The sequence below is a fragment of the Balearica regulorum genome, chromosome 5 (genome assembly GCF_011004875.1).
Source record: "Balearica regulorum gibbericeps isolate bBalReg1 chromosome 5, bBalReg1.pri, whole genome shotgun sequence".
NCBI lineage: Eukaryota > Metazoa > Chordata > Aves > Gruiformes > Gruidae > Balearica > Balearica regulorum.
Genome location: NC_046188.1, coordinates 6,180,658 through 6,200,923, shown reverse-complemented (window position 1 = coordinate 6,200,923; position 20,266 = coordinate 6,180,658). Strand labels below are relative to the sequence as shown.

Below are 20,266 nucleotides of genomic sequence, written 5' to 3'. Positions count from 1 at the left end.
TGAGGAATGAATACTCAGCCCAGCTCCCCTGTCCCCACCCAGCCTGTCCTCTGCTCCTCATGCTGAATACATTAACTCCACCAGAAAATATTTGTGTGCATCAAATTTGGTGGGGACTGGGATCCAAGCCCCTAAAAGAGAAAAAGCCAAATATACATTAAACAATAGAGACAACTGAGTGTTCTGCAGCTTGGAGAGGCATGTAGAGCATTCCGTCATTAAAACTTAAACATAAAATAAATTAATTATATATGGCAACAATAGGAACTAAACCTGGTCTGTGTTTTTAAGGCATCCTAATTGAAACCAGACCTGGGTTTGCACTTCCTTTGTGGTCCAGGTGGACGCTCATTGTCCTCTGAACATAACGAGGGTGCTACAAAGGCTTTTCCCCAGCCCTGCAGCCCCTGTTCAAGATCACAGCAGCTTGCTCAGTTTGAGAGCTTTCTTCCTCTTGTTATACAATGCAGGGAGAGGAAGCAGGGGTTGTTATTGCTGCACTGAGCTTGGGCTTTTGATAATATTAAACTGTTTAGGTTGGATGTGAAACCTGACTTTGTCGAGAACCATATGGTGCTTAAATGATGTTGCTGCCTTGCAAGTCTGCAGGGTGGAAAACAGGCCCAGGTTCCACAATATCTGCAAATTACCAAAGCTGTGAATTTAATGAAGAAGGAAGAAAGATTAAGGAAGTTCTGTCTTTAGTGGCAAGGGTATAACTGAGCACAGGAATACCCAAGGGGAAGAGAAGATGCCACTGCGATAAATTACAGAACATGCTTAGGTGTGGATTTAACTATGCACTAAGAAAGAAGGAGACTTCGAGGAGCTCGGAGCTCACAAACCTTAAGCTGAGACACTATCCTCTCACAGGCTAGAGGGAACATCATCACCATAAACCTTTTATAATTGTAATGATCATCATAATTTTGAAAATCTTATTTGATAATGATCAATAGTGATCACCTGCAATATTTCAAAGCTTTGCTTTTATTAAAACACAGCATTTGCTGCATCAGGGTTCAGTGCGTAGTTGGTGACACTCATCCAGAGAGCACACCACACTGGAGGGATCTCAGTCGGGATCTCTGGGACCAGCACACAAACAAGATGATCTCTCAAGGGTGTCTACTATTTTCTGCCTCTTCAGCAGTGCTGTACGTAGCTGGTGAAGTGCTCCAGCATCCTTCGGGATGAAAAGTGTCATGTAAGTGTAAAATAATACTGTTAAATGTGAGAGGAAAATATGCACTCATGGCCTGGAAGCATTCTCTGCAATGGCATGAAACATCAATCCAGACTTCCTCAGCGGCAATAAGAACCATGGGAGTGTTCTTCTCCAATATGCCCAAGATCATATATTACTTTTCTGCTACAGCAAGGACTTTTATTTTTTTAAAAAGAATAAAAACCCAAAACAACGAACAAAAAAAAAAATTTAAGACTCTTTAAAAATTATCTTTTAATTTATTCTATTCATCTCAGGAAAGGCAGAACTACTGGAAGAAAAACCTCGGATGTAAGAAAATTTCTACGACAGAACTGGGGCTGGCAGCTGAATTCATTGCCTTCCACACTTGCATCATGGGGAAAGCCCTTAGAGGGCTGTTACCAAAGGACAGGGATGATTTCTTATGGCCCAAGCCTTCCAAGAGGTGGCACAAAAATCAAGACAATTCAGATAGATAGTCTTATTAGCACCTACATCCAACCCTGAGTATACATCTGCTGAAGGCTATGGCTCAAGCAGGGTGCACCAGCTCCTGCCAAGCCACCGCATTCATTGTCTGTTGCTGTAGCAAGTCACACGATATAACCTAATGGAAAAGGTCCACGTAAAACCAGCCCAGGTATTCTGCTCTGTCAGACAACAGTTTCAGTTCTCTGAAGGTTAAAAATCATCTCCTAATGGTCAGCCTAAATTACTGATGGTCCGTTTGTGTCTTCTTGTTCCTTATGTCCGATAGTTTTAATATTCTCCCCTCATGCTGGTGTTCAAGCCTAGATACACTTGTGGAGTGAGTACATGTCTCCCCAGCTCCTCTTTGGTGTGTAAAGAAGGTCCCAAGAACCCCAAGTGATGGACATTCCACAGCCTCCCCACTCTTCTACCACACCGTTTTGCGATTCTTACATTAAAAGTTGTGACTAACATTTAATCTAGACCTCCATTGCTGCAGATTAGGCCTAATTTGTTTCCTTCCTTTTTGCAGCAACTTTTGATACTTGAAGACCATCTGGACATTTCAGTCCTCTCTGGACCACAGGTTCCCCAGCTGGTTTGCTTCATTGCTTTCTGCATTGCCCCAGGTGCAATTCTCCCATTTGAACTAGCAAGAAACAAGTAACTGTGAACCAGGTGGACCTTCATTAACACTGTCATCCCTTTCCTGCCCCTGGTTTTGTCTCCCACCATACACTCAGTCTGAACTCTGCTCCAAGCCAAGCAAACCCAGCTCTTCTCATTGTTCTCTGTCCTTACCATTCCTAGAGCTCTAGCCACCTGTTTTTCACAACAGACTTACTAATATTTCAGGACTGTATCAACTACTGATACCCACAGGCATCTCTTTTCCTCTTGTCTAGCCTAACTAGCAAGCTGGTCCCTTGTAGTGGGAAATCCCATGACTCTGCGCCCATGCTGTCCCATCCCAGCACTCTCCCTTCCCTCTCCAAAGACACCCACCTCTTCCCAGAAGATTATCCAGGACTCTGTATCAGGGACATTTCCCCAGCTCATGTTGTCCAAGGTGTCACAAGCTCACTGGCAACTAATTAGAGCTCATTTCAAGGCCAACTCTTGTGTGACTTCCCCAGCAATTTCTTCCCACCCCCCCAAAAGTCTCCTTTTAGCCAAGTCCACTAGTTCTCTCTTTTAGACTTTTTATATCCACTCACATCCAATCCTTGTATTATTCTTCCCCTGTCAGCTCACCTAGTCATTTTTCACAAGGCACTATATCAAGTACTTCAGTGAATCCAGCTAGGAAATGCCATAGATCTAATCTATGTCTAGAAAAATCCATTATTTTATCAAAGATATCAGATTCATACAACACAATCTGCCTTTGCTAGATCCAGGCTGCATTCTCTCCAATTTCCTATTTACCTCCATGCTTTATTTTTCTCCCTGAATGTTCACTTATATCCATATAATTGGGGTCAGACTGCTGGGCTCCAACCCTTCCCTCTCCCCTTCTTACGTACAGATCTGTCTTTCCTGTTACCTTCAGTCATTGCCTGCTTCCCCCAGTTTGATACACTCGAGAGCCACCGTTGCTACTGGATGTGCAATGCAGCATTTTCTGTGCTCTGGTCTGGAGATTTTCTACCTTGTTTCCATCCCCTCACCACCAGCCTGAGTGCACTCAAGTCTGAAATTGGTTCCTCTCATGAATGTGGTAATTTCTGCACCCACAGTCTCATTATCACTCTCCCACCTGGTTTTGACTTAATGTTCACTTCGTTGCCTTACTCACAACTGGGGCAAGTGATTTGATTTGCTTTCAGGCCACACTTAAGGTTATCTTTAATATCAGCCTCAATCTCATTACACAGAAAACTTCACTCCCTTCCTTTTAAAATACGTCTATTGAGCAGAACTATATTTGTTTAAATTTTCTTCTTATTTTTTCCAGACCATCAGCCACATGTGCTGCTTTGCTGATGGGCCTTACCTCCAGGAAGAGGGCCAGGTAGTCTTTTCCTTGTAGACATCTCCTGCAAAGAGACATCAATGGAGAATGGTTTTAATTTCCAACTCTGTATCAAGAGCTTGAGTCAAACCACATCCACCCAGCCTTTGGGACACGTTCCCTCCTTGTTGTAATCGCAGAAACACTGATTTCTATTTCCAATTTCTACTTCCAAATCCAATTTATAACAAGAAAACCCTGAGGAGCCCCGGGGTGAACAGCAGGTAATGAGGAGGAGTGAAAAAGACAAATAAAAGAGACACGGCTCAAAATGACCCTGTAGGGAAAGACCTGGGGGATCCCTCAAGCAGCCAAAGGAGAGGTGGGCAGAGCCCATCTGTCCGCACCCCAGTCACCACCCTCGTAAAAGGGAGAGCTCCCAAATATACGAGATCATTACAACCAGGAGCTAAGCCCTTCCGCAGTGCCTGTGCATGCCGTAAGGGGAAAAAAGTGCTTCTGCTAGCACCGGAGAGGTTTGCCAAGGAAAGAAACAACTGCTGGCAGCCTCAGCTCCTGAAGATGTCAAAATGAGTGTTCAGATCTTGTCAGAAAGACAAATTAATGTCCAGATGGGCTAAATCTGATCCATCCAAATGAATGGAGCTGTTACTGATTGATACCAGTTAGAAACATGACCTACTGCCTAGTACTCAACAAAGCATGGGTATTCACAGTTTTTAGGAACCAAACGCTACAGGATAAATAATCTGGAAAGTCTCCTCCATTTTCAGAGTTGCTATGTTTTTATTTCTAAATGTTTGATGAGGACACAATTTGCATATTCTCCCCACTCCCATTAGCAGCAGATTATGGCATGGAAGCAGCACATTTTATCACATGCAGAGCTAACACTTTGCTTTGGCATCTGTAACGCTGGAGAGTAGTCATTTCCTCCTGGGCATTTTCGGTCTGTCTTCCAGGTCCTTTTAAGTCAGATGGTCAGAGCTGTGTCTGACAGTGTACTAGGACGGAGCTTCAGATGGAGTTAATGGTCATTCGCCCTGCCCCCCGGCCCCCCCCAAATCATTAGGCTTAAGCAAGAAAACAAGCAAGGTTGCTCCAAACAAAGCAGCCCTGACCTAACCCCCAGGAGCACATATGGGTACTATCTGGGGCTCTGATGAGGTCAGGAAAGTCTGCAGTGACTTTGGTTGTCATTAGAGATTTCATTACAAAATAGCAGTGTAAAGGTATTTACATGATTTGCACTGCCTGCACCCCACAGTCACCTAAATGTCTCTGCCTTGCTGAAGTCAATGGGCAGTAGTCATCTGTCAACCTAAGGATCAGAGCCGTGCAATTATTTGGGTGCTCACAGGAGACAGACCCACTTCAGGAAGCTGGATTTGGGTTCTCCAGGGACTCCACGCTTAGTCCACCCTCTCCCCTTCATGTGAGCCAATTCCTCCTGCCTTATGCATCTGAACCCCTTACTGCACATGGGAAATTACTTCTCTTGCAAAAGTCAAAACCAAATCAGCAGCACTTCTGAAACCACGCAGGAAGCGCTTTAGAGGGGACCTATAATCTTAACTTTGGTCAGCCTCATTGGAAATTACACTGCACAGCACGAAAGGCATCAGAGGGAAAGGCAAAGCTACATCTCTGGAGTCACCTATGTGCTGTGAAAAAGCGGATTAATTTCACACTGAAACCACAAACGCCAACCCTCCATGCTTCATGCAGGAATGAAACCCCCAGCAGAGCCTCCTACCCAGCTTCTTCAGACCACCCCGCTTCCCTGCCAGCCGAAACACCCTGATAGCGACAGCCAGAAGAGTTTTTATCAGTCTCTTTCCCTGGTTTCCCATTATTCCTAAAGATTTGCATTGCTGCGGAAATTCCCAGCATTTCAATCTGACCACAAACCTTCACTAAAGAGACTCTCTCACAGTTTATTATGAGTCCATTTTATGAAATGAATGTGATGGTAGTCTACTAATTGATATCTGGCAGGAATTAAATGAGAATGACTTCTCATGCTGCTGCCTCCCTGGCTGGTCAGTTCTTTCATTCCTCTATGCATCAGTCAAAACTGAGTTAGAGAAATTGCTGCTAGCATTTGATCAAAAGATGCACCAAGCCGAGATCTTGATTTGGATGGCACGGGAAAGGCTGCTTCTCCAGGAAGGAGACGTTGAGAGGGTAAATGAGTGACCCTCCGAAAATCTTTACTGCAAGTTTTACTTGCTGAACATTTGGCAAATGTGGAACTTTTACTGGCTAATTTCACATAATACAGCTTTTAAGCTAGCAGAACAAAAAGTAGATGGGAGTAAGGAGAATTAAATAGCAGCTATTAAAAGAAAAATAATCTTGCCTTTCATACCTCTCTCTCATTTTTTCCTACCTCTTTTTTTTTTCCCCCTCCATTGTTTTGGCAGGTGAATTTGATGCACTAAATCCATCCCTGGTGGTACTATACCAAACCAGCATTTATATGTCAGGAGAAGAGCAAGTTTTGACAGTAAAAACCCAGTTACAGGCCACAATGTCATTACATATTTTTTCTGTGTTGCTGCAATGTATTAAGTGAAGCCTTGCTTAGAAAAGTGGATGTAATCAGTGAAATGAGAGAGCCTAAATAAGTATTTACACTATGGAAATCAGAATGACTTCTCTAGATAACACTTCTTGCATGCCATGGAAAAGCATCTTTTGTCATTATGATAAAGCAGCATCAAAACAGTATCTTTGGAACCAATTTTATGCAAAACACCCATTGCAGCTGAGTAGATGGGTACACTATTTTGATTTCACCTCGGCTCAAATTTTACTCTAAGGCCCTGACCTTTTTCATACGTGACAATATTCAGATAAACATAGCTCTGCTTGTAATGGGTACCTGTGAGACTGATTAACCAAAAATAAGAGTGTGCATTAGGACTGAACTAAGTTCATTTCACATGGAAATAGCTTGCAAAGTGTTAGAGGACCCAGTCAGGGAATACAAACAGCAGCATGTGGATGAGGAAGTCAAAGCACTAAGAATAAATTACAAATATGTCACCAGCTGCACAGTTGTGATGGCTATTCCACACCTCAGAAGTTGCTCCTCGCATAATTTCAAATAACCGATACATCCATAAAACATCTGATTGAGTTAGAGTTGGTTAAAAGAATGCTGTACTTACTGGAAAGTCTAAGGTGAAATCTGCATAAGGAGAAAAAAACTGTACTAGCAAACACTGGAAGTTACATTAAAATATCAATCAGTATTTCAGGTACACCTCTCCTTCATTAGCCTGGGTTAAAGTGTCAGTGGATATGTTTTTGTAGTGCAATGATTATTTAACCAATAGAGGATCCATTTCCAAATCTCATCATGCATGGAATTTCTGATAGTTTCAATTTACAAACTCAGAAAAATCCAAAAGAAGGGCTGGATCCTGCACGGTTCTTTCTTTCCTCCAAGCATGCCGTTGGGTGGATTGTTTTCTTTACACCCCCCCGTGCTCCCTCTCTTTGGGCCTCCACCACCATAAGGGCAATATCACGTCTCTTGGCTTGCAGGATGCTATTTCTGGAAACACCATCTTGCAGAAAGCCATGGCATGGAAGTTATGATTCATACATTTCATAGGAGCAGAAGTGTTAGTGAATTTGGGCAGGTGGCGAGGTGGCACCGTGAGCATGAGGTGGCATGACAGATGTCAGCAGCCAGGAAAGTATGCTCCAGAGATGCAAGACACGAAGAGTTACAAGCCCCTGGGGAGTTACATCCACTTACATCAGACCTGGGAAACTGGGCATCATAAGCACGCTGGCATTTAATGTTTTGCCTGCCATTTTTGCAGCTTATGTCACACTGTGTCCACGCCGTCTTCTGTGTCTGAAACTTCTCCCTTCTTGGCTTCTGTTTGCCTTTCAACTCCGCCTTCACCACCTCTCCCACTCTTTCCCACACCACCGCTCAGGCAGGACCAAGACATGACACCATTTCCCCTGCAGTCTTCCCCCTCTCCAGCCTTGGCCATCCCTCCTGCTGCCCCTCACGCCTGGCACTTTCCCCTCTCCTTCTTGCCAACACGATCACCTTGAATTCAGCTCCTTCCCCAGCTCTGTTGTTTTCTCTCCTCCGGCTCCAGTCATTTTTAACCGACTTAATGTAAAGATCCTTAACTAGGGAGACACAGCACAAGAGCAGCAAGAAATGCTTTGCAACACTGCATGGTCCAAGGCATTTCAAATCTGAAATATTTTCTTAAGTGATAAGTTCCTCAGCAGCCCTTGCCCAGCCTTCGTATTGCAAAGTGTTGAGGTTTGTAATAAATCATAGCTTCCACTAAAGCCGGAGCATGGCCCAGCCTCAGAAAGGTGTTGGACCAACTCCACAGCTGCTTTCCAAAGCATCCATCTTCACCTCACACTTTGTGCTGCAAACAGGGTTTTCAGACCTCTTTTTCAAACTGCTCTGAAAGGACTCTCTTATTCTGAGGAACAGTCTTAATAGGGAACTTTTCTTATTTGGTGGGAAGAATGGATGCTCCTCTGTGGGCCAGGGGAGAGAAAATAGCTCCTCTGACAGCAACAACCCCCTGTCCAAGGCTCATGATTGCACAAGGAGAGGGAGCCTGGAGGAGTAGGAAGAGGAGCCCGACAGAAATTCAGTGGCACAAAGAGCGTTAATAAACCTACAAGCAAAACCTGACACAGGAGGGAGAGCAGCACCAGCCACAAAAATTTGTGAGCATCTCTCTTAAAAAGTAGGGCTGCTGTTAGGGACCGCAGTGTCCCATACAAAATGAGGCAGCAGCAGGGAAGGATGCTGAATGCTGCTCGGTCCCTCCCTGCCGTGCCAGCAGCTTCACAGGCTGTCCTGGGCACAGCGTGATTGAGAGCCCCAGGGCTTCCAGGGCCAGGACAGCACAAGCCAGCTGGACCCCGTTTTCTGGTGACAATCCACAAATCCTTCCCCTTCACACGTATAAGCCCATTCATCTCGCCGTTCTTCGCAGCGCTGGCCATCTCTCGTATAAACACTGTGTAGTGTGTGTGGCGCGCTGCAATACTTTAAGGACATTGGAATGCACTTTATCAGCACTTTTAAACACTGCAGCTTTATGAGGGGAGCCTGAAAATGTATTTACCATTCCAGACCACGCACAGATGTGCTTTTAATATAACATCCTGATGTTTTTCTTCTCTTCTCATGACCCCTTGCTGTCCAGGCAAGGGTGCTCACCCTTCCTCATGCCACCAGATGCTCCAGGAATTCTCCCTGGAGCACCAACCACCAGAGATTTCCCTGAATCGAAGCAGCTCCTTCATGTCTTCTGCTGATGTTCTTCTATGGGTGCTGTGAGGTTTGCTTTATGAGGACTCTCCTTAACCACCCTCACTTGCCACATGTGTGTTTCCTAACTGATGTCACCAGTATTTACATCTCTCCAAGGACCTTCCTCCTGTGCACCAACCATGTGTGCAGAGCTGTTGACCGCTCAATGTGTGGCATAGTAGGTCATGCAGATTGCCATGGACAGATGGATGACCCGGAGCTCTTCTGGGCTCCTCCCAGGAGGCTGAAAGCTAGAGATATTTGGGACTGAGGGGAAATGCCTTCTGTGGTGCTGAAGTCACCATGTGCTTTGAGGCAGAGCCTTCAGGAAGGCTCTCCTGATCTCAGGCCCCCAGCCTCAGTAGTAGTGAAAGCTCCGCAGTAGTGAAAGACAAACAATGAAAAATTCATCTTGGTTCTGCTGGTTGTAGTGGGTCAAGGGAAAGAAACCCTTCCCAACTAAAGGAAAAAAAGAAAAGAATCTAAAGGGCAAGAAAACATGGGGAAGCAGGAAGGAAGAAGAACGTGCAGAAAGGTCTTCCCTTGGGAAAAGCAAGAAGCACTTAAACCCATTTTCTCTAATCTGAGCTGCTGTATTTACAGCTCCATTCGGCAGAAGTTGTTTCCCAGCTATATTCTCCTATAGCTGTGACGTCTCGCTTCGATATTTACTATTTATGTAGAGCCTCCCAGGTGTTACACCAGGAGAGCTGCCAGGCCCAGCAAAGGCAGAAAAGCAGAGGCAAAACCCCCAATCCCTCTCTGGTGCCAGCTCTCAGTGGCTCACAGCAAGCTGCTTGCAGAGAACCAGGATCTTCTGCAACACACAGAAAGTCATCAGCTCATCCAGAGGCTGGCATCTTACGCTAGTCTTAACTACGAGGTTACCCTCCCCATTTCTGGAGCAGGGCTCACACATGTCCCCGTGGGTGTTGAAGCTGGTGCCCCGAGAGCTCAAAAGCAACCTTGGGGTGCAGCCACATCTCGGTTGCTAACGGCTGAATGAGGTCCACTGTGACCACTGTGGCTGATCACAGGCAACACAGCACAAGGCAACACATAAAACCCACAAGGTCAACAAATGACAAGAATGTAAAATAAACTCAGCAGGGACTGGCTCAACAGGAGCACGATTTGTTCCTATGTGAAGATCCACCTGAGACCCTGCACACCATTTAATCCTTGGAGCTGGGGCCAGCTCCCATTTCTGTCAAGGGAAGATTTTCCATTTACTTTAATGGATCTGGAACAGGCCCAAGCAGAGCTGTATAATAAGCAGTGTTTTTATTCAACAAGAGAAATAGCCTGCTCCCTGATTCCCTCCTACTCCTCTGCACCAGCTGTAGGTCAGAATCTGCCACTCCAGATTTTCAAGCTGAGTCTTCTCCCAAGGAGCTGGGTGTTTGAAACAAACCACCCAACCAAAGTGGCATTTTCAATGGGGAAAGAGATTTATCCAATTGCCAAGGGCAACAGCTTCAGATGATGAGCTGGACTATGCCTGACTCAAACATCCACTCGTTTTCTGAAGAATGCCATGTTGATATTATACCCCTCTTAGTTTCTAAACTGGGAGCTTCATACCTCTTTACATTTCCCTTTAAAAACATTTCTTATCTTGGAGCAGTAGCAGGAGCCCAGACAAATACACAAGTTGAAAAGACAACAGAAACATTTTGTGCCAAGGAAGGATGGATGTAAGTGAACCTGACTCTGATAACCATGGAAACAAAACACACGTACGAAAATGATTCACACTGTTTTGAGGACTGTTCTGGAAGGCAATAACTTACTGCTTTAGAGGCAGCACAGCAAAACACCGCAACCAGAAAGCCAGGAGAGATGGGTCACAGAAGGAGTACAACTTGTTCTTAGTCCTCCTAGAACCCAACTCAGGCCAGGAGCCTGCGGTAGTGAAACCTCAGGGCATACCACTGCAGCCACCATCATCTTTGCAGCTAACCTGTGTGCACGTAGGTGTGCTGCCAGCAGTGGGGTAAGCTCCTTCCCACAAAGCTGCATTCAGTCTCCCCCCCATCACTAGAAACTGCAGACTGTGGGTTAAAACCATGCATGAAGGTCTGCATGTTGGGGAAGGGAGCAGGACAGTGGAGCCAGCCACCAGCCAGCACCTCTCAGGGTCTCAGCTACAAGTTTCCTCCAGCTCACCATCCCACAGGTAATCCTTTGCCTGACGCAGTGTCCAGGATCTCCAGCCTGCAAGCTTGGGCTGAAAGAAAATATATAAAACAGATACTGCAACATGCCCAGGTCACTTTCTGCAGGGCTGTCACACAGCATCGGACAGCCCGTCACCCCCAGTCTGCTCCCCCTTGTGCTGTGCACGTGTGGGACCTCCTCTGCTCTCCCCACGTCTCACGCTAACTCCTCACCAAACAAACAAACAAAAACCACACATACTCCCCCAACACACTGTAAAACGCCTGAAACACAGTGATAGCTTTTAATCCTCCTGGCAGCACATTACAGCAGCTTTCAAACTCCAAACAAGCTCTACACCACCATGGCCTTACTTGTGAAATTATTTATCATGGGTTGCTTTATAGAGTCTTTTATAAGCTTCATATTGGCTAATAATGGCCTGGAGGTCTTACGTCCTCCAGCTTGACGGATTCCATGTTTACAAGGCTGGGAGCTTGACTCCTGGAAGAGATTTGCAGTCTGGAGCCATGCTGTCTGCCTGACCGTATGCAATGAGTATCATGTATGCATTAAGTGTTGTGTTGCGCCTCGAACCCAGGGCTAGGCTGGGCGATGGGTGCCTGTGTCCCATGAGAAGCAGAGTCACACATGGCTCGTCCCCTCGCATCCTGTTCGGAGTCAAGTATTTGTCACCAGGCGTAAATGAGAGATGTGCTTGCATCTGACAGTGCCCCCAAATAAAGTGGAGGCTGGCAAGGCTTTTTGCAGCAGGGTTTTCTTGGCTGTGGTACGTCAGCTCTGGGTAACAGCCATCCCTTTGGAAATTATTGGAGACTTTAGGAGTTTTCCAGTTGCTCTCCACCTCAGATTCCCATGTCAGGTGGGATCCCAGCCCAGGGAGCACCTCATCTCTCCATCACCCATGGGAGCTACAGGTACAAGATCCTTCCTCAAATCCCCTGGGAGGTGCAGATAAAGCCAGACCTAAGAAAATGCACAGTTTGTTTATTATAGCAGTCAGTTCACAACAGATATTAACAGATGGGAAGCAGTGAAGAATAAAAATGTTGTCGTTGGGTAACAAGCTGGTAGCTTTTCATTCAATGACCTAAAATATAGGTATGGTTATGACATTAGAGTCAATACACTGGGATTTGGGACTTATAAAATAATACTCAGCTACAAATTACACAGTAGCTGTAAGATTAAAAGTCCAGAGATGCAGGTAATAGCTTTGTTAGGGGTTTTCTGAGTGCATGTGTTTGTATAAGCTTATATATAAATGTAAAACAAACACAGTGTGAAAGATGAGAAAGCTCTTCTACAATTTCATTTTTTATTGACCGAAACAGGGAAGAGCCATAAGGGAAAAGGTAAAAGCTTTTGTTTTGGAAAATGACTGCCGGCTTCGGAGAGGTGTAACTGGCAGGCACTAGTTAAGAGCTAGGTGTATTAAAAGAACCTCCTGTTTACAACTAAATCACCAAAATAAAAAATAAATAAAAGAAGCAAAGAGGCACCCACAAGAGTGCCATTTTTTTATCTTTTTTTTTTTTTTTATGGTGAGCTTTCTCTAGGCAACAATGAGAAGAGACTAAATTCTTCCTCTCAGTTCAGCATCAAGAAAAATCTGCAATGGGGAATGGGCAGCCACAAACACCCACTGCAGTTGCTACCTGAACACTGGGATTTCTTTTCTTGCTTGGAGGGGAGGGAAGGAGGCAGCATCCAGGGCTCCTGGACTTGATCCAAGGAGTTGCAAGCAGCCAGCCAGCACTGCATTGAACAGCAAGAGGCAACCGGATGCAAACACAGGCGTGTCATGGCACAAATGCCGGCAACTGAGCTCAGCCATGGCTCGAGAACCGGCAAAGTTTGCTGATCTGTACAAAGTCTGCGGTGTCAGCTCTGGTATCCCAGAACATCTGGTTTAGCCTCAAAAGGGAGGGAGCAGTCACAGGTCTGTTTCTGATGTCTGCTCTGCATGAGCTCCGCAACACAGGGAAAAACCAGCCCACAACATGGCCACGTCTCGTGGTCATGTCTGCGAGTTTTATGGTGCTTTCATACTGCCGGAGCAACCAAAGGAGGTGGGGGTAGGCGTGCACCTTCCCCAGCTGGCTGGGCTGATGCTGAGCACAGAGTGAAAGGAGTTTGTTCGGGATACCTGCCCACGTGAGACACCATCCTCAATTTTTGCTACTTGCCCAACACCGGTTGCCAAACAAACTCGCTGACGCAAGGCGGGCACTCATGAAATGTTGCAGTCCCACCACCCCGCTCTGTACTTTTGTTACCAGCAATAGCATTTTGTAATAGCGGCAGAAACCAGATGGCCCCAACATGAAGCCAGAGCACAGCAACCTCTGTTCCTTCCATTTTCAAAACTTTCCCTTGAATCTGTTATTCACACAGGTCATTCTCTGCAAGGTTAAATGAAAACTGCAGCATGCTCCATACCTGCCAGATAAAATTAGAGCTTTCATTGCACAGCACTCCAACACCCTTCCCTTTCTCCATGGGAAGTCACAAAATTATCACCAAGCTGCTTAAACGTGACAGCAGAGAGGATTTGGAAGAGACATTTAGGAGCAGGAGAGCAAGATATGTTTACTGGAAGCTCATTCCAATGAGAAAAAGTAAGATGGTTTCAGTTGCTGAGTAAAAAGTGCTGGTTTAACGGTATAGCCAGCAGGCGAGATGATGACATTTTCTAGGAGACTGGAAAATGCTTGGGGCCAACATCACACAGCACACAAGAGATGATTCAGTCCAGGAGATTTAGGTACTTTTGAAATAATAGTTAACTTAAATATCTTCTCTCATTTGATAGCCAGAGGGCATTGAAGGCTGAACTTTTATAAAGCTGGAAGATCTGGGGAATGCAAAATGTGTTCAACTAGGTGAGAGAGCTCTTCCTTTTAAACACTTTCTGAGTGCACAGCCTTCTGCAACTGCAGAGTGCTGCCACTGGTCTCCTTCAACCTCAGTGTGTCTTTCTTCTAATACCAAGTAGTGCTCAGGCCACTTTCCATTACCACAGCCAGCCTTTCTCCGAGTCACAAGCTGTACAAACATCAGTCCCATGCTCTCGTTTTGGAACTGCTGGCCAGGTGCTTAAGGGCAGTGTCCTGGCACTCCCCATCATGGTCCATAGGCAGAAGTACCTAGGACTCAAGTGTCCCTGTCATGCATATTTACATGAAAGTCAGTCCTGAAATAAAATCTCTGTAATATACTAGTTTTGCCTTCTGCTTTGTGGGCAGCTCCCTCAACTCTCTCCTTTGACTGCAGATCCCAAGAGAGCTACTCCTGGCTACCTTCCCTTTTCCCACCTCTTCAGTGTGGACTTTAAGTGCTGAAGTTAGTTTCTTCCAAAGCACAAAATTCCATGGAGGAACACAGGAGGTCTGAGAAGCTGCAATAGGTCATTTACTACTTATCAACAAAAATGAGAAAGGAAACCAGAGCTGATACTGCCAGACTTCCCAGAGCTGGAGTTTGCTGGAGGCATGGCAAGCTCTCAGATCCGTACATCAGCGGTACTCTGGCAACACAGCACAAACAGCTGTTTGCACGTAGGGCACATAATATGGAGTTTCATGAAGAATTCAATCAGAATCCTTACACTAATGGCTGGAAACAGCTACGTGTGAGATGATCAAGATAAAGTGGTATGTCATTTGTATTTCTACAGGACCTGCAGAGACTGTTCTGTTCCTTCTCTCGATAGACAGTCTTCGTTGGCTGTAATTAGTGCAGCAGTGCAAGGTATAAAACAGTCATTAGCCTGGGCAGGAGAAGGAGAGGAGCAGAAGAAAATCACCAGCCACCATGCATGGAGCAAACCCACCAAAGCAGGATATCACCATTGCTTCCAAGCAAGCTGAATTTGCAAAGGGGAATCCAAGAGCTGAAGCTCAGGCCAATGTAGACACAAGACTCTTGTTCAAATATTTAGGGCATGACCACAGTATGTTGGATTTTTTGTCTCATATTGGCTGCCCAGAGCCTGGAAACATACCTGGAAGGCAGTAAGCACTAAGCCTTAGAGTCCGTCTTTTTGCCAGCTTTCCAGGAAACATTTACTTCTGATTTCACAGTTTCAAACTCAGGCTGTCATCAGCATACAGCTCGCTATAAAATGGGGATAAGAGGTTCTTACACTGTTATCAAAATCTTTTGGGGAATGAGGGGAATGGAAGACAGGTATTCTAGTAGATACAGACACTTCAGTAGCTGAATAATCTTCTTAAAGATCCTGACTGTGTCCCAGCCTCCTATTCTCCCACCTCTGTGGGGAGAATTTGCTCCCCAAGCTCTGCTGCACTGGTCCAAGGGCTTTGCAGAGCAGAGGGAAAGGCAGCGCTGTGGTCAGCGGCTGCAGCTTGATCCTTCTCCCAGTTAGACCAGCACCGTGAAAGCTGGGGTGAACATGACTTTACCAACAAGGCTACAGGACACATGGGAACAACTTCCAGCTGCGCTGTCCCGACTGGCACGTACAAACCACTTGATATGTATAGTGAAACTCAGAGCTTTGATATTTCCTTTTATCTCAGAAGGGAGGAGAATTGCTTCCCCTGTAAGCCTCACCTCCTTCAGCCACCACTTTCACCTTCATATATCTACAGGGACACATTTAAAGTAAAATCTACCCTCCAAGGTCACACTGATGTTTATTGAGAAGACCTGCCCTGACACCAGAGAGTGCACAGCGAGGGCTCTCATCTGCATTTCCCTGGCACGGGCACTGTCAGGAGCACTGGTTAGCAGCAGGGTAAGGGACACTGGGACAACCGTGAAAGAACAACTATGTTTTTTTCACCCTAGCAACTTAGGCTTCCATCCCAGACGATGCAGACCACAAGGTGTGGAAAGAGGAGCAAAAATCTGCCATGGTCACTGTTTTTGACCAATGAACAGGCTGTTCTTTGACCACCAGATCCCAACAGCACTTCTGAAATCCTCGTTTGCGGGACAGGAAGGCAGCTCTTTTCTTGCGGCGCTCCCTGCTGTAAGCTGGGATTTATGTAATTACACCACCAGCACAGCCCAGGGCATGTCTGGCCCTGGCCCTGAAGTGAGACGAGCAGTGGGCTGTGGTGAGCCCTGCCATGGCCAAAGTGCTGGTCTCCGAGCCATCCAGGGAAGAGCCAGGTGAGACGAGCCCTGCCCGGACCACACGTGGCAGGACTTGACCCTGGGACACACCAGACGGAGAGATACCACATGGCTGGTTTTGCTCCCAGGAGCAACAATCTCCTCGGACCGCCTCTTCATCCATCTCACCCCTTCAATACTTGCAAAACTAGCCATCAGTATTGTTTGTGAGACACTAGAATTATTTTTATGAGCAATGCATCTCTGTAATGTGGCAAACTTTAAATCATTCTGCGTATTGATCGATCGTATAGTGTGTATGCATACAAATAACCAAAGTTCATGCCTAATAAAGTGCATTTCCCACCAAAGATTTAGTGAACAATGCTTCAGAGAAATAGGCTAATGCATAATTGATCAAGCTTCCAGGAGTAGAATCACTTCTGAAAATTTACAGTTCTTTTGATTATGTTGGCAATGTCCAGACAAATGTTGGGGTAGGAAAAAACATTAAATTAATTGCAAGTAAATACTCACTTTTCATTTGTTTCATGAACTGATAGACATAGACACATACTCTAAATATTGAAACATAGACACGTACCCTAAATATTGGAAAATTAAACTTATTTCTCATTTTGTTGTCATTAGTGTTTATAAATTTACGCCATCCGGTGCCTCAAGCATGGGCACAGGCAGAAGCCCTGGCACCATCGCCTCGGGATGCCTCAGCACAGAGGAGGAAGCAAACACCAGCTAAACACAGAAATGGATTTCAGACACAATTTCATTGTGGAGATTAAGAGCTCAGAGCAAATCAAGGGGCTGCTGGGCGAGACGTTACCATGCAACAGCAGTTCACATGCTCCTGGTCCCCCACCGGTAAAAGAGAAGTGAGGCGAATTACTCTTCTGTCACAAGCTAAAGATATCACACTGAGACTTACTTGAGTTCACCCTCCTGAGAAGGAAAAGAGGGGTTTTTAGTAGCCTATCCTATAATAAATTGTCAGGTAAAGCAACAAACCTGAAACAGCAGCTAGAATTCAGATGTAATTCTGATTTTTTTTTTTAAAAAAAGATACGTTTCAAAGAATGAAGGCAATTAAGTGTTTGACTCAAGCAGCAAGAAAAGATGTGAATCTCTTGGGACTCTTCAAGTGAAGAAAAGACTTTTTCTGGAGGTGGGAAATGGCCAAACACCGGTTCCCAACATGAGCCCAGTGACCTGTGGGTAACTTCCACAGTCCGCACCAGGCTGATATTTAAACAAGAGGATCCCTCTGTCTCTTACACAAAATAAAGAGGTGACACTTGGCCAGATCATTCCTGGAAGTGTCTGTGGCCATTTTGTGCCCTGACCAGCTGGTAGAAGCACAGGAATGACAGAATAATTGAGGCTGGAGGGGACTTCTGGAGGTGTCTGTTCCAAGTCCCTGCTCAAGGCAAAGCCAGCTTAGAGCAGGTCATTCAGGGCATTTTTGTAGTTGAGTTTTTAATATCTCCAAGGACTGAAATTCATGCCTGTTTCAATGTTTGATCACCCTCATGATCAAAAACCATTCCCTAATACCAAATCAGAATTTTCCTTGTTGAAATTAGCATCCAAAGGAAGCAACTTGGAAGCCTGAATAAAGCATCGCTATTGCTGGAGATCACCTCAGCGGTGAGGAGCATTGGCACAGCCCCAGTTGGGTTTGTGCTCCAGTGCAGGGTTAGAGAACGGTCTTGCAGGACCACACCAGCATCCCTCACACTTCTCTCCCAGGACATCTCGGCCCTTTCTGCTGATTGTAGCAAGCTGTTGTGTGGTCTGTGCAGGGAGGCTGCAGCCTGCCAACACTTTGCTCTTTTCAGCTGGTTTAATTATTCTCTCATAATAACTCTTCCCCTTTTTCTATGAAGAACAGATGATCAACACGGGTTGCATGGCGTTTCAAAAGCTGCTGTGGATATTGAGGGAGAGCTTTCCAGCCACCTTCCTCCCCCCCCCGCCCCAAATCCACAGGGGCTGAGCTTGCTCGACTGACTCCGGGGTCCTAACTTCAACAATGACAGTGTTGCCAATACTGATATTAAACTAAATGCTTTCCATGTTGGGGCACAAGTAACAGCAGTCAATATTTTGGTGAGGCTGAATTACAGGCAGCAGTTGCAACAGCTGCCTTTAGTTTTGGCTCTAACACCCTGCTCCCCAGTGAGGAACAACACACCATTTGATGAATTCCACACTCTGTTCTTGAGTTACAGTTTATTAAAAGATGGATTAAAACATTGGCACAACAGTGGCCACAGGAATATTTTTCCAGGAACATCATCCCAGAAGGCTTTGGAGACACAGAATTGTGTCTAAATTGGGACACCATTCATACACGGTTTGAACTGGTGTTCAGAAAGCCAATGCTCATTGTTAAAGAAGTATTTTGTTACCAAGAAAAAAAAAAAAAAAAATCTATGTCCTCTGTGGGCTCAGTATTGGCATACATCATTACAGGTATGGTAAAGCCTGAGAAGCACCTTTTGAGCTTTGAAATCAAAGTATAGAGACCAGCAAGACTTGGAAAAACATTGATTGCAAACAGCTGGTAGGCATCACATGTAAGCAGCAAGATCAGCACCAAGTTCAACACGTTCCAACTGCGCTGTCTGGATGCAGAATTTAATGCAAGTTGTGCAGGAGTTGAGTGGCCCTTCCAGGAGACAGACTTTACCTGTCCTGTATGAATCCTGTATCCCATTTTATTACACACACTCCCAAGTCATGGCTTTTACAGAAAAAGTGAGACTCTCTGACTATGATCCAGGCTTTAGCATCATGGAAAATTCATCATGAGTAATCGAGTTAGTTCCACACAATGCCATGACAAGTTATAACTCAGGAGGAGACAGGGAAATGGTGGGAGCTGAAGTCAACACAAGCCAAGAGGCAGCAACAAACCCCTGTTTGAGCTGAAATTCTCCTTCACCTCTTCACTTTTCCTGCTGAGCATGCAAAATTGTTCAGGAGATCTTAGCCAAACCATTTGGGGTGAATGAAGACACAGGGCAGAGACTGAGCCTTCAGAGCTGTGGATTTGATCTCTGGTGCACTGGGGAAGCCCGAGTTCAGCTGTCTACTCGCGTGCCAAGCCAGTAATCTGGCCACAATCAAAGAGGTGAGAGCACTCACCAGTCCTGCTCAGCCCAGCATTTCCCTGCAGCTGAGATGCTCCATCCTTTGGAGCATTCCAACAGAGGGATGGGAGATGCATTCCTGCGCACAGCACTAGCTATCATGGACATCAACTCTTTCCTTTTATAAGGGAGCCGCACATCTCCAGTGCTGTGAACCATTCAGCCAGGGTCAGAGACTGAAGGGTTAAATATTAACCCAAGTACATGCCAGATTTCAAATTAACTAGCCAGTGTGAAAAGGAAATTAAGCTCCTACATGCATTTAAAATATTCCCCATGCAGCTTAGCCGGAGGACTGCATGGAGCCGCTGCAACGCACTGGCCACTGTGCTGTGGCCAGACCTCCTGGAAAACATTTGCTGGATTTTTTTTTCCTTGGAACAACTCCCAGCTTCACCCTGAGAAAAAGCGCCTAAAAAGACCATTTTGTGGAATTACACTGAGATGCAGAGCTGCCACTTGCTGGCAGGCAGCAGGCATGTACTGTGGTGGCCACAGAAGCCGTGGGCACTAATGAGGTGATAGCAGCAACGAGAAGGTTCACAAGGTACTGTGCGTGCTGCAAGGATGGGCAGGGGAAGGGCACCCCTGGCAGACTTTTTTCAGATATTTCTTTTCCTCACTGCTTTATCCATGAACCACTCCCCACCCCGGGGGAGCCTTCACCAACCCACCCCCTCCACTATGAAGCAAGGAGTTAAGGCATCATCACCCTGGCACCTCTTGCCCTCCCCAGTCGTACTTTCCATTTTCATCACTAACATATACAGACACGTGCTAACACCCTGTCCTTTGGGGAGCTGGCCTAGATTTTCCAAAGTCTGTCCTCACACCACAGCACGTCAGAAACC

General features: G+C 45.7%; 1 long non-coding RNA gene across 1 annotated transcript in view; it reads right to left on the bottom strand.

Annotated features, from left to right (window-relative positions):
• Nucleotides 1-20,266, bottom strand: part of LOC142601970 (uncharacterized) — a 70,144-nt gene that overhangs the window by 18,587 nt on the left and 31,291 nt on the right. The window contains exon 2 of the long non-coding RNA XR_012835531.1: nucleotides 3,678-3,720. This is a non-coding gene — a long non-coding RNA (uncharacterized LOC142601970). The remainder of the gene's footprint in view (nucleotides 1-3,677; nucleotides 3,721-20,266) is intronic.